At 42.2% G+C, this 15,417-nt stretch overlaps 1 long non-coding RNA gene and 1 other non-coding gene across 5 annotated transcripts; both read right to left on the bottom strand.

Annotated features, from left to right (window-relative positions):
• Positions 1-724: 724 nt before the first annotated feature.
• LOC122911130 lies at positions 725-11,662 on the bottom strand. 4 transcript variants are annotated; one of them, XR_006385418.1, is made up of 5 exons: positions 11,506-11,662; positions 5,371-5,500; positions 3,035-3,155; positions 2,704-2,809; positions 725-1,362 (listed from the first exon to the last, which is right to left on the bottom strand). It is a non-coding gene; the product is annotated as an uncharacterized LOC122911130 (long non-coding RNA). The 4 variants fall into 4 exon arrangements; XR_006385419.1 differs by lacking the exon at positions 11,506-11,662 and adding an exon at positions 11,159-11,252; XR_006385422.1 differs by lacking the exon at positions 11,506-11,662 and adding an exon at positions 10,862-11,147.
• LOC122898320 lies at positions 8,606-8,735 on the bottom strand. The gene has a single exon (XR_006382987.1).
• Positions 11,663-15,417: the final 3,755 nt, after the last annotated feature.

The raw sequence follows: 15,417 nt of genomic DNA on the forward strand, positions 1-15,417 counted from the left end.
AAGGAATATCATTCCCACTCCATGGTGGAATGCCATCCACCTTGCACGGACATGTTCTGGGACAGAGCAAACCCTCAAAAGTGTGAAGATCTAGGGGGATTAGACTCCCTACCTTTAAGCTCTGGGGTCCATCCTTTCTTTGCATTTCAATATTTTTTGGGGGGGGCAGAATTTGTAAAAACCAAACGATCCCTTTCTCACTTACAGGTGGATCCTGATATATATTCCTGATTTTTTTTTTTTTTAACTCACTGTGACTAGTTTCCTCTTGTGTTGAACAGAGGTTATTATGGAGCCTATGTCATTGGTTTATTGGGAAATCTAACTGGGATAATACTCTGTATTTGTGAATCTCTTAAAATCAAGCCTTGCACCTAGTAAGGAATCAAGAAATGTTCATTATTATACTGCAAAACAGTTGAATAATTACAATACACAATTAATTTTAACAATATAAGTTCTATCATATTGTTAGTAAGTACCAAGGGCTTTTACTAGAGTTCTACATAAATATATTTATTTTTTAAAAAGATTTTTATTTATTTGTTTAGCAGACAGAGATCACAGTAGGCAGAGCAGCAGGCAGAGAGAGAGAGGGGGAAGCAGGCTTCCCCTCGAGCAGAGCCCGATGTGGGGCTCTATCCCAGGATCCTGGGATCATGACCGGAGCCCAAGGCAGCGGCTTTAACCCACTGAGCCACCCAGGCGCCCATACATAAATTTATTTAAAAAAAAAATTTATTAAGCAGAGTTAATTTTAGACTAAGTAGTAAAATATTAGAGAAATCTTGTATAAAGAAGATAAAAATTTTAAGAAGAAATAAAAGTAGTAATTGAAGTGAAATAGTATTTTTTGCATTTTGATTCCATGTCTGGAAACATCAGAGTCCTCCAAGATTATCAAAGGAATGAAAGGGTAAAATATAACATGACTTAAAAATAAGCAAGTGGGTTCTTATATGGTACAAAAAATCAACATAAAATTATGAAGAAAATTATCCATTCACTAAAGTTACTACAAATAAAAAATAGTCCAGGATCAATTTCATAGATGTATTTCCAATTGATCCCCTTAAAAGGAAGGTGATTATCCTGTCTCCACTTTTGTTCTCTTCCTCTTATCCCTGAACCCCACATAGGTTAGGACTTTTCTCAGCCATGTCGGTTCTCGCCTCTTTCCCAGACGCCGAGAAGTCCCTCCTGACGTTTTCTGGTCGGCTGAGCCCCGCTGAGCTGTTTCACTTCCACCCCTTCTCCTTCCCCCAGAAAGGGAAGTAAGTCCTGGATTCAGAGGTCCTCCATGCCCTGCCCGGCCTCATTTTCTCCTCACCGCCTGGCTCACAGTGGCCACTGCAGAGGTACCTGGAATAGAAAAGGAAAAGAAAACACCTTGAATTATGAGGGTTAAACGGAGCAATGCGCGCACCTAACAGGTTCCCGGAGGGACGGTGGATTCGCCGTGCTCAGGGCTCTCACTTAATCATCCAGTCCTTTCTGCAGACCCCAGCTATGCTTACTCCTGGCTCAGTAACCCCAAGTCTGCACCCTCAGTCTCCACCTCTTTCGGAAATGGGGGAAGCTGGTCCCACACAGGGCATGATGGGAGGGGAGCAGCCGGAAAGGAGCGAGCAGCGGGAACCGACAAGGGGCGGGGACCAGAGGGGGCGAACGAGATGGAAGCGGCTGGAAAGGAGCTAAGGAGAGAGGAGGCACCACCTCGGCGTGTCAGAGTTCTTCTAAGAGCCCAATATGTGCTCCAGGGGTAATACTCTATATTTTATGCAAAAAGGACCACTTAGAACTTACCTCGACTTTCAAAATAATTTCATACAAAACAGAAAACCCCAAATCACTTTGGATTGTAAAAAAAAAAATGTTTAAAAAAGAGAACTGCATCGACTGCTTTGAGCATTTTAACACTGTGTGAATTGCTGAGACAGGAGGCCTGGATGGTCTGATGACTACAAACTTAAGGCATAAACCTGTGTCTTCTATAACTTGTTGCATTAAAAAGGCTAAGCCTTGTTTGGTCAAGGACTATTCATCATGGTGTGCAAAGAAAAGGATTTATTTATTTATTTATTTATTTATTTATTTTTTAAAGATTTTATTTATTTATCAGAGAGAGAGGAGAGAGAGCGAGCACAGGCAGACAGAATGGCAGGCAGAGGGAGAAGCAGGCTTCCTGCTGAGCAAGGAGCCCGATGTGGGACTCGATCCCAGGACGCTGGGATCATGACCTGAGCCGAAGGCAGCTGCTTAACCAACTGAGCCACCCAGGCGTCCCAAGAAAAGGATTTATTAAAGTTTATTACATTATATTTCCAATTTTAAATTCTGATCTTAATTTTATTTCTTTTTTAAAAAGATTTATTTATTTTAGGGGCGGGGCAGAGGGAGGAGAGAGAGAATCCTGAAGCAGATATCCTTGCTAGCTGTGAGCCTGATGCAGGACTCTGTCCCAGGACCAAGACTGTGACCTAAGCCACAATAAGTCAGATGTTCATTCAACTGAACCACCAGGCACCACTTAATTTGATTTCTTAATGGTAATGGTAAAATACACTCTTCATAAGTTATATATTGAATCAGTGCGGTGTGAATATAGGTCATATAACATGAAATTAGCCATCTGCTCATCCTAGAATAACTAAGAATGGTTCCAGACCTACAGGGATAAAGGTAACAAACATAAATCACTACCTTTGTGCAGCCCAAAGATAAGAGGGTGAATTCAGAGGAGGTCCATGTCCAAGCTGCCACCTTTCCCTAGAGTCAGGATATCTCCTTTATGGGGTTTCCTTCTTGCCTGTGTATACACAACAATGAACTTCATGAACTCCTAGTCTTTTTACCAAAACCCTCAAACAAAAGCAATGGCAGAGATGGCTTGGGGAATATTCTTAAAACAGACAAGAACAATGGCTTTTTATTATTTATGGAACTCCAAAAGGGAACTTGGATACAGGCCCTGAGAGAAAGTGTGCATGGAATCAAAGAGAACAACTACAGAAACTAGTTTCAGACCAATTACTTGGCAGTAACATCCCCTTGGGAGGCCGAAGTCTGTCCCAGAACCTGCCTCTGGGACTGAGGAAAGACAGAAAAATTCTTGTTCCAGGGCACATGCTTGTCTTCAGGTGAGATCAGGAACCCTGTGGAGGTAAAAGGAAAAATTATAGTTATCTCAGGTTGCTGACCTCTCTTTCTCTAAGTCTCAGTAAAGAAAACTTTGCTGAGAGACCGAGGCTTAGCCTGATGAAAAAGAAGAGTTTCTCTGGGCTTCCTTCATCAACGGAGCAAAGTAACGTTCATTTTTCATACTTGCTAAAGGGCTGAAGTTGAAAGAGAGGTTCAGGCCCGAGACCCTCTTCCCAGTAGAAGCTTCAGAGTCACGGTGCAATGAAAAGACTTTCTGCAACCCATCCCCAAAGAAAAACAAAGCCAGAGTATTAATTGGTTTTCAAGATCCTCATTATGTGAAAGTGAAAGGAGAAAAGGGGATGTAATTAGCCATTAAAAATATCTTAGGTAAACGTTCCCATCTCATTTCCATTGTCATGGTCGGCATTGGTGGTTCAGTGGTAGAATTCTCGCCTGCCATTGTCATGGTCAGAAGCCTGAAGTAAGGCAGGGGCTAGTTGGACTCATCAACAGAACTCATAACTGAACTCAGGCATGACCTGAGTATCTGCAACCCCCATGTGTCTGGTTGGGATAAGATTCCAGCCTAGGAATTTCTCTCTCCTGCCAGGCCTTTCTGCTCCCTGACAATCTGATTTCAGCGGGCTCCAGGAAAGCAAACCTCAGCCACTTCTCAGGTTTTCTTACTTTTCTTGATCCTCATGGGCACTAAGATGCCCACTACAAGGAAGCTGAGCCCCAGCACAAAGCCCAAGATTCTAGCCAGCATTTCTCTGGGAAGAATCAGTGTGCCTCTGGGAAACACAGACTAAGGGTCAGTCCCACCCTCCGCCTCAGGTACTGTCTGATTCTAGAATATCAATATGAAGGCTATGAGAGATACATATCTTGGAGAAAGGGGAAATTTAGAAAAGACCCCCAAGTTCTGGAAATTAGACTGTGACTTCAAAAAGGACACATATGCTAATTCTGGTAGCTGCCTCTCAAAATAACTAAGCTAAAAGACCAAGGCAGAGAACAGTTCCCATGTGTGAGGGTGATTCAGGAAGGTGTCTGAGTTTCCTACGTTTTCTGACCCGAACAGAGATCTATGAATCCTTAGCATCCTCTAGGTCAGAGTAGCCAAGCCTCTGCAGCCACAGCTCTGAACTATTCTCAGGGACTTCTCTAGGAAAAAGATGGGGGTAGATACGACAGTGGTGTACACACAAAGATGAGTGGACCCCAAAGCTAGAACATCCCCTGTTCTTCAGAATTTGGAGCCCACACGGTCATCAGGGAATAACTTCCTCCACTCCCCAGTGACAGTACCATCCAGGGGGTGCTCTGCTTGGCAGGCCCAGCCATCTCCCTGCTGAAGGGTCATTGCCAACATCACCAGGATCTGGAAGATCCAGTCTTTATTATAGATCAGGTTGGTGGACATACCCTAGCTGTTTTCCTCCTGTCCATTTAGGAACCAGTGGGGTTTAATGTGGCCTGGATAGAAATCTGTCACATGGTAGACGAGAAGGCTGAGGGGCTGTAGGGGTCCATTCTTCAAAGGGGAGGTGTTCATTTTAGGCTTGACTAAGAATTGTAAAGAGAAAAAAAGCTAATGGTACATGAGATTATTACTTCTTAGACATTTTTGTTATAGAGTTGATTTCTAGATGTTTAAAATATAAATGATATAATTAGGCTAGTAGATATGGGTGGTACTGAACAGATGGAAATAAACCTTCAAATGGAATATTCATGACCTTAAATTATATAATAAGGATTGAGAAGAATGGGAGAGAGACAAGGCGGCACTTTGTGGCACATTTAGCAGAAATTTTAACTGTAAGTCAGTGAATAATAGCCTTTGGAAAAAGAATATATAACCAGCTGTGAAATGACCTATGTTTTCAATGTTTATCTTGAAGAAAAGGATGAAAAACTTGCTCAAATAATTTCTTAAAATTAAATATAAAGACAATAGCATTCTCTTGTTTTATGAATCTAATAACTTTATTTTTTAAAAAATGAAGGAAATTAAGCAAGTTTGATATAGCTTATTCTTTAAATAACTTCTTTTTTCTACAAAAATCTAAAATCTTCATATTTATAGTGATATTCCCAAACCCAGTATTCTGAGCTCCTACATGCGTCATCAGTAAGCATACCAGCCCTTTAAGCTCCTCTTTTGCAATGTCTTCTCAGGTTCCTTGAAGAATCCCACAAATAATCAGGAGTTGTCTGTACCTCCTCATTTCTCTGCTTGATGTCCCTCTTCTCCTTCATCTTCTGTGCTGCTCATAGGTCAGTTTCCAAGGGCAGTTACTTGAGTATCTTCCACCAGCACCCTTCCTCCCTCCAGAGGGCAGAAAGTCTTCTACACAAAATTCAGAGCAATTTCCCAAATCAGAGCTTCTACATCCTTAATAATTTAGTTTTTCTTTTTCTACGCACAAATATTCTAGGGTGCAGATGAGTCAGGTAAAGGAACAGTAACTACACCCATGACCATTGTTCCCTGTGATATTTCTGCTTTGTGTGTACTGGGAGAGTGAGAAAATATCCCAACAAAACTAAACTGAATGGGCATGCAAGCACTTCTTGCAGCTCCTCTCCCTGGCTCAGCACAGAGTGAGCAGGTGATAAAACCCAGCCCCCAGCTTCTCTGTGGAAGGAATTAGACTGCACATCCAGCACCCTGACTTTTCTAGCTGTTGACTGAGGATCTGGCTTCTAAAAGTCTGTCCATAAGAGAAGGGCTGGAATTTGCTAGTCTCCTGGGGACAACAGAGAATAAGTGAATCTTTGATTAGGATGATTGGTAAGGGTCTTCTCCTGTATGAGGCCAGTACATGAAGACCAGGAGAGATGGCTGTTTTGTCTAATGCATAGACATCAACACAGAGTCAAGGAAAACGAAGAAACAGGGAAATATGTTCCAAACAAAAGAACAACATGAATTTCTTGAAATCAATCCTAATGAAATAGAAATATGTAGTTTACTCAACAGAGAATTCAAAATAATGGTCATTAAGCTGCTCACTGAAGTTAGGAGATATCAAATAAACAACCTAACTTTACACTTCAAGAATTAGAAAAAGAACAGACTAAACGCCAAGTTAGTAGATAGAAAGAACTAATAAAACAGAAATAAATAAGACAGAGGATAAAGATAGAGGATATCAACAAAACTGAAAATTGGTCTTTGAAAAGATAAAAAAATTTGATAAACCCTTAACTAGGCTAAGAAAAAAGAAAGAAACCTGAAATAAATCTAATCAGAAATGAAAGAGGAGACATTAAATGGATGCCATGGAAATAAACAAGATCATTAAGAACTTTATGAGTAATTATATACCAACAAATTGGATAACCTAAAAGAAATGAAAAAGCTCCTAGAAACATATAACAATATAGAATCAAGAAGAAATGGAAAGCCTGAACAGATGAATAATAAGACAACTGAAAGAGTAATAAAAACCCCCCAACAGAAAATCCCAGGACCAGATGGCTTAATGGGTGAATGTCTATCAGACATTCAAAGAAGAATTAAAACCAATTCATCTAAAACTCTTCCAAAAAATACAGGGAACACTTCCAAACCATTTATGAGCCCAGCAATACCCTAATACCAAAGCCTGATAAAGATAATACAAGAAAAGAAAACCACAGACCAATATCCCTAATGAACACAGATGTTAAAATACTCAATAGAACATTAGCAAACCAATTCAACAGCACATTAAAAGGATTATACACCATGACCAAGTGGGATTTATCTGTGGGATGAAAAGATGATTCAATAATGGCAAATCAATGTGACACAGCATATTAACAGAATGAAAGATAAACATGATCATCTCACAATAGATGAATAGACACAGAAAAAGCATTTGACAACATCTATATGGGACAAACATTATCAGCAAAATAGATGTAGAGGAACTCAACATCAACACAATAAAGGCCATATATTAAAAGCCTACAGCTAACATCATAGTCAATAAAGAAAACCTGAAAGCTTTTCTAAGATCTGATACAAGGCAAAGATACCCACTTTTGCCACTTCTATTCAACACAGTACTCGAAATCCTAGCTAAAGGAATTAGACAAGAAAATGAAATGAAAGGCATCCAAAACAGAATGGAAGAAATAAATTTACCTCTGTTTTCAGATGACATGATCATATATGTAGAAATCTCCAAAGACTCAACAACAACAAAACTATTAGAACTAATAAATTAATCTAGTAAAGTTGTAAGAAACAAAACCAACGTGTGAAAATCCGTGATGTTTCTTTACACTAACAATGAACTATCTGAAAAGAAAATTAAGGAAACAGTCTTAATCACATAGCAACAAACAGACCAAAATATTTAAGTATAAACTTAACCAAAGAGATGAAAAACCTGTCCACTGAAAATTGTAAAACACTGATGAAGAAAATCAAAGCAGACACAGATAAAACAAAAGACCTCAATGTCCATGGATTGGAAAGATATTGTTAAAAGGTCCAGACTACCCAAGGTAATTTATGGATTCAGTGCAATTCCTGTCAAACTCCCAATGGAATTATTTACAGAAATAGAAAAAATAATCTTAATTACATAAAACACAGAAGACCCCAGATAGCCAAAACAGTTTTGAGCAATAAGAACAATAAAGCATCTCATTTCCTAGGTTTTTTCCCCACAGAAAGTAGTTTATTGCTTTTAGAACAAAAGAAAATGCTTTCAGAACTTTTATTAGTGAAGAAAAACGGTGAGAACTTGACAACTTTTCTAAAACATTATTTTGCCAGCTGATGACATAGGCATTTCAACACAGAATACTTGTCCCATTTGCAACTGTGGGGAGCCCAAGCTGTCCAGTTAATACAGCTAACTACTTAGAAGTGGGGCTTGCACTTGTGGCTGGTGTACTGTCAGGTCTGACCTTTTTGCCCTGACGCCTGTGGTGCTCCTCCCTCTCCAGCGCCCACTCACAGCTCTTCCTCACCATTCCACACCTCACAGTCCTGTACGGGACTCTATGCAGGAGACAGCTCTGAGTGAATGGATGGAGTGGCCTGTCCACACCTAAGCTAATCCACACAGGGAAAAATGGTGATCCGCCCTGAGTTAGGTGACCTTGGATGCCCCTTCTACAACAGAAGTCCCCTCTTTCGGACACCATCTCCTCCCCCAGTGATATCCCCCAGGGCCAAAGAAATTGTTTAGTAGGACAGCAGGAGGTGAGAGGTCCTACTCCCTCACAGGCATCTTTGTGATACATGACTACCTGTTTAGGTGTGTTTGTTAGGTGTCTAGGGGGTAGGCGGGGGGCCAAGGTACTCTGAGGGCAATATAGCTCAGGATCAGCTCATGAGAGCCTGGCACTACCTAAAGAGAGCCAGAGGCCCCATGCTGCCACTTCAGACCCTAGTCTGGCTGGGGGGTCAGCATGCCTGGTATAGACCCAACTGGGGGCTCCCAGCAACTCTAGATGTCTGAGGTAGGAAAACAAGGCTGCCAGCTTATGGCAGCCCTGACAATGACCCTCAAGGGCTGATCTTGGTCTCCAGCCCTGGCTAAGGAGAAAAGGGACCTCCCTAGCCCCATGGGAGAGAGGCCCTGCCCAATTTCAAAATATATTACAAAGCAATGAAAACAGTATGGTACTGGTATAGAAACAGACATATAGGCAAATGGAACAGAATAGAGGGCCCAGAAATAAATCAGTGCATCTATGGTCAGTTGGTCTCAAAAGAGTTTCAGAAACACACAGTGGGGAAAGGAGAGTCTCTTCAATAAATATTGTTGGGAGCAGTGGGTATCTATATACGGAAGAATGAAACTGGGCCCTTGTCTTGCACCATGTGCAAGAATCAACTCAAAATGGACTAAAGACTTCAATGTAAGACCTGAAACCATAAAATCCTAGAAGAAAACAAGGAGGTGGAAACCTCCTTGACATACAAGGAGAGATGTCATCTCATACCTGTTAGGATGGCTATTATCAAAAGACAAAAGGTAAGTGTTGCCAAGGATGTGGAGAAAAGGCAATCTTTGTACACTGGTAGTGGGAATGTAAATTGGTACAGCCATTATGGAAAACAGTATAGAAGGTCCTCAAAAAATTAAAAATAAAACTACCATACAACCAGGAATCCCACTTCTGAATATATATCCATTGTATATATGTATGAATATATACAATATATGCAATATATTGTTTATATATTATACATAATACATGTGCTAATTAGCTATATACTAAGTAAAATATGCAAAGTAAAAAGACACAGAAAGGCAAATACTGCATGATCTCACTTCCATGTGGAATCTAAGATAGTTAAACTCACAGAGGCATAGAATAGAATGGTAGTAACCAGGGCTTAGGGAGAGGTATAAATAGGAGCTATTGGTCAAAGGGTAGAAATTTTCAGTTATCCAAGATGAATAAATTCTGGAGATCTTAACATACAGCATGCTGATATAGTTAACAATACTGTATTGTATACTTGAAATTTATTGAGGGTAAATCTCAAATGTTCTCAACACATATGCACACAAAGACTCTAGCTACCGTGGGAATTGGATATGTTAATTAGCTTGATTGTGCAATCATTTCACAATGTATACATATACCAAAACATCAAGTTGAACACCTAAAATATATATAATTAATATATAAATTCCTAGTTGTCAATTGTACCTCAATAAAATGGAAAAAAGAAACATCTTCAGGACCTGCCAACTCTTACCTGGCTATGTGGGGATCACTAGGGAGCTAATTAAAAACACAGCTTTCCAGGCCTCCCCACCGAGATTCAGGATCTGAATCTCTGGGCAGTGATTCTGTGGAATCTGTGCTTTAGGGAAGATTTCTAGGAGGTTCTGGTGGGCGGGACCTGGGATCCAGTGGCCTAGAAGATCTCCTTAGGCTGGCATCCAGCATTCTGATAACCAGCACCTGATTACTGCTAGAGAAAATGATGCCATTTAGCAGAACTATGACCCCACAAAATCTTGTACAGGGCACCTCAAAAATTTACCATTCCTATGGCTTGTCTTTAGGCATTTCTCGCATCTAATTACCTCAGCAACTTGCCTTTTAAATGACGTCACTCTCTTAACTCCTACCCAATTTGTCCACCATCTAATTCTTAGCAGACAACCTTGCCTCCCACTTTCCCAAGAGGAAACAAAAGCTGTCACACACACAGCTTGTCCCTTCTCCCACCCTTCATCCTTTCCTTTGTCTCTGTGACTAGAGTCCTTGTTTTTGCTCATAGCTCACTCCTCCACCCCTCACTGCTATTCTCTTTTGATGTCAGGTTTGTGTACCCAGTCTCCTCCTCTGTACGAGCTGACAGAAAGGGGCCTTGACCAGTCCTCTTGACTCGGCACACAGCTCAGCTCTCTTCCTCCCTTTACGCTCAGACTTCCTAAAAGAACCTACACTACTCTGTACTAGCGATGGGAAATCAAAGACAAATCAAACGCCATCTCAGCCCCCAACGATCTTAGGCTCCACACTCATCCTCATCCGCCCCCACTTTACTTCTCAGCCCGACCCGATCTTGCTCCTGCTCCCCGCGTCCCGCAGCCAGCCTGCTCTCCCCAAGGCTCCCCGTTTCCAAACCCACATTTCAACCTTACTTTCCTTCACCTACCGAAGTCATTGCTACCTTTGGTTTAGGTCACCCTCTTAACCTCAGTTTCTGGAACACTTGTCTGTCCATTTCTCCTAATACCTGCTCTTCATTTTCACATTTCCTTCCCAGGATCCCTGTCAGCCAACATCACAACTGTCCGGGTTCCTGAGATACAGTCCTTTGCTCTCTTCTCCAGGGCTGCGCTCTCCTAAATGGTCTCAGCGCCTTGTCGTGGCCTCCAGACCTTTAGAGGAACCGTCCGAACACCTGGCGTCCCTCAAACATCTGAGACCGATCTTCCCCACCGGCGTTTCCTCCAACACCGCCCAGGGGCGGTGCTGTGCAGGGAGGCTCCGTCCGCACCTCCCTGTCCCACCGCCAAGCCTGCACCCCTACCTCCCAGGGCTCCCCACTCCCACGGCCAGCCAGATGCTGTCTTGCATGTCCCCGCAGAAATCGCCTTCCCTCTTCTGGGGTTCAACCTCTTCAGGTCCTGCCCTCACTCTCCCCACCCCCCCGTCGCAGAACCCTAGCCCCAGCGCCCCCTTCCCGCTTCTCTCCCCGCGAGCCCGCCCACACGCTTAGCGCGACGCCCCCGCCACGCCCTCGCTCAGCCTCCCGTATGCAAACAACATCCCTCCGCCCGCGGCCGCTTCTCGACCGGCTTCGGCCGGTTCTCGCCGTTGCCCCCGCCCCCGCGAAAGCGCGCCCTCTCCTCTCCCGCTAACGAAGTGAGTTCTCACCTAGCCCCGCGCGGGGGCGGCAGCCGGAGCCCTAAGCGTCCGCGCAGTAGGGAAGTGCGCTGCGGCTAGCGGCGGCGCCCGACTTCCACTTCTCCCACGCCCGCCTAGGTCTGCGCGGTCCTGGGTACCGAAACGGGCAGGGGCGACCGTCGTTAGCTGTCCACCCGCCTCCCGGGCCCCTTGCACCCCCCGCCCCCGCGCGCTTCCCCGCCCCTTGCATCCCGCTCCAGCTGAACCTCAAGCCCGCGCCGACGCCCGCCGGCGGGGTGCGCTAACCTGGCGCCCCCGGGGTCCTAGTGCCGCCCTTATGGCGCAGCTTTGTATTCGGGAGCTTTTCCCCGGCTGTCGCATTTAGGGAGCGGTAGAGTCTATTAAAATCAAAACCGAACGGAGACTAGCCTTGAAAATTCTAAGCAGAATAACCAGACTGCGATCATCCAAGCAACGGTTAATTTAGCTTATTTTGCAAGGCTAACTTGACCTACATCATTTCTTGTTTGCACTTCTGGAAATAAGTAAAACTTGAATTGTTTCCCGTGGTTGATATGAAGGAACCACTTAGAAAAATCTAATATTGTAACCAATCTGTGAAGGATAAACAGTCATTGTTTTCTCAGGGCATAAGCTGCTTTATAACAATATTCTCCTGAGCCTCATTCCATGCTCTGGGTTGAGAGCCCCCGGTTTGCAAACTGTATTCTTGGTGTGTGCAGGTAAATTTTTACTAATCACTTTAGTGGTTCATTGGTTTTTATTTTGGCTATTTTGAACCTTTGACAGTTTATTTAGTGTGCATGGTTCTAGCTATTCTCAAAAATTCTCACCGCAGGTCTGAATTTTTAAAAACTATCTTTTCTAACAGTGATTTTGGTCACAGAAACTTTCTAGGCCTTGGTGTTTATGAAAGGGGAGGATTTAACTAAATGACTTCTGAACATTGAACGATAGGCCTTTCACAAGGAAAAGAAAACAGTAAATAAACATGCATACATATATATGAATATATAAAATGTGACTCAATGCTAAGGGGTGATTCAGTGATCTTTAGACAGGGTTGGCCATATTAAGGGAAAAGCAATCAATTCTCTTGGCAGCTGGAAGAGGAGGGGGATGTGAAGGTTTGGGGGTGAGGGGGTGATATTTCATGTGGAGTCCAAGCAGGGGCAGAATCCCACTACTGGGGAAAGGCCTTAGGCTGAGGCATTGGAAGGACAGAAAGAGTTTGAGAAATGGAGAGTGGTGCTGTTTTTTCTGACTCCTTTCCTGCTATTGGACAGTCTGGCTTATATGTCATCTCCTCCAGGAAGCCTTCTCTTATTTCTTTCTCTTTTCCACTTTAGGTTCTCTCTCTTCTGTTGCCAGTATTACATATTAAATATACTTTAGTTTTGTTGTGTTGCATGCTGGAAATGTAGAAATAAATTTTGTAAAGCTTTCTTAAAGCCCGGTGTAAGAAAGTCTTAGCTTGAAGATTAACATATCTTTTCACCTTTCAAGCATTGCCATAGAGAGACTAAGGTGTGGAATGAACCTTGGTTGCTCAATGAAAATGACCACAACCTCCATATAGTGCATTTAATCTAAATATCAGCAGAATATATCTTAAAATGTGATGCATTAATTTAAAATATCATTTAGAGGGGTGCCTGGGTGGCTCAGTTGGTTAAGCATCAGACTCTTGGTTTTGGCTCAGGTCATGATCTTCCCGCTCATGAGATCAAGCCCCGCATCAGGCTCTGTGCTGACCGAGCTCAGAGCCTGCTTGGGATTCTCCTCTCATCTCCCTCTGCCCCATCCCCGCCCCTTGCTTTCTCTGGCTCTTTCTCTTTCTATCTAAAATAAATAAAAGGAAAGAAAATGTCATTTAGAGACAACAGAAAACAAACTGGAACATTCACAAATCTATAGAAATTAAAACACTCAACTAATAGATCAAGTTAAAAATCGCAAGAGAAATTAGAAAATATTTAGATGAATGAAAACTAATGCATAACACACAGAACAGCATACCATCAGTAAGGACTGCACTAAGGGGCAAATTTACATCTGTAAACTCTTACATTAAAAAGGAAGAAAGGGGGGCGCCTGGGTGGCTCAGTGGGTTAAGCCTCTGGCTTCAGCTCAGGTGAGGATCTCAGCCCCTACCCCCTGCATTGGGCTCTCTGCTCAGTGGGGGGCCTGCTTCCCCCACCTCTCTCTGCCGGCCTCTCTGCCTCCTTGTGATCTCTGTCTCTCAAATAAATAAATAAAATCTTTTAAAAAATAAATAAAATAAATAAGGAAGAAAGTCCTCAAACCAATCACCTACTTCACAACCTTAGGAACTAAAAAAAAGAAGAACAAACAACCCAAAGCTGGCAGATGGAAATAATAAAGATTAAAACAGAGATAAATAAAATAGAGAAGAGAAAATATACTGAAAATAAATAACCCCCAAAGTTGCTTCTTCAAAAAGAGTAACAAAATCAAGAAACTGTTACGTGGATTGACTGAAAAAAGGGAGAGGAAGATTCAAATTACTGGTTAGAAATGACCTGGGGTGGGGTGTTGGGGGGGACTGGGTGGCTCAGTCAGTTAAGCATCTGCCTTCTGCTCAGGTCATGAACTGAGTCCTGGGATTCAGCCCTTCATAGGGCTCCCAGCTCAGCTGGGAGTCTGCTTCTTCCTCTCTCTCTGCCCTTCCTTCCCCTCCCCGTGCTTGTTCATGTGCTCTCTTGCTCTCTCAAATAAATAAAATCTTTAAAAAAAGAATGAATTAGAGACATTTCTACTGATTCCACAGAAATAAAAAGTATTAAAAGATAGTACCATGAACAACTGGATAATCAACTAATTGGATGACCTAGGTGGAACGAACAAATACCTAGAAACACAAAATTTACCTAGACTGAATCAATAAGAAATAGAAAATCTGAGTAGATGTATAACTTGTAAGTTTAAATCAGTAATTAAAAAATAACAACAGGGGCGCCTGGGTGGCTCAGTGGGTTAAGCCGCTGCCTTCGGCTCAGGTCATGGTCTCAGGGTCCTGGGATCGAGTCCCGCATCGGGCTCTCTGCTCAGCAGGGAGCCTGCTTCCTCCTCTCTCTCTCTGCCTGCCTCTCTGCCTACTTGTGATTTCTCTCTGTCAAACAAATAAATAAAATCTTTAAAAAAAAAAAAAAAAGAAGGGAGTTCTCCCTCCAAAAAAAAAAAAAAAAAAAAAATACTAGCAAACTGAATCCAGGAGCATATTAAAAGAATACACACCAAGTAGAATTTATTCTTGGTATGCAACCATGGTTCAACATATGAAAATTCATGTTATATATGACACCAACAGAATGGAAGGAAAAACCCAAATGATCCACTTCAACTGATGCAAAAAAGCATTTGGCAAAATCTTGACACTCTTTAACGGTGAAAACACTCACCAAACTAGGAGTAGAAGGAAATGACCCCAACATAATAAAGTCATAAATGAAAATCCCACAGCTAACAGCATAATCAATGGTGAAAGACAGAAATCTTTTCTTGTAATTTCAGAAACAAGATAAGGATGCTTGCTTTAGCCACTACTCAAAATAGCACTAGAAATTCTAGCCAGAGCAATTAAACAAGCTAAGGGGGGAAAAAAAGGACATCCAAATTGGAAAGAGTAAAATTATCTCTGTTCAAAGATGCATGCTTTTATAAGTACAACACCCTAAAGTTTCTCCCACAAAACAATAAATGAAATTAGCAAAGTAGCAAGGTACAAAAAACACACAAATCCACAGCTGTTTTTTTAATGCAAATCAAAACCACAATGAGATATCGTCTCACACCTGTCAGAATAGTAATATCAAAAATATAAGAAATAACAGGCATTGGCAAGGATGTAAAGAAATGTGGTACACACTGTTGGTAGAAACGTGAATCGGTGCAGCCACT

This window comes from Neovison vison, chromosome 1 (assembly GCF_020171115.1).
Source record: "Neovison vison isolate M4711 chromosome 1, ASM_NN_V1, whole genome shotgun sequence".
NCBI lineage: Eukaryota > Metazoa > Chordata > Mammalia > Carnivora > Mustelidae > Neogale > Neogale vison.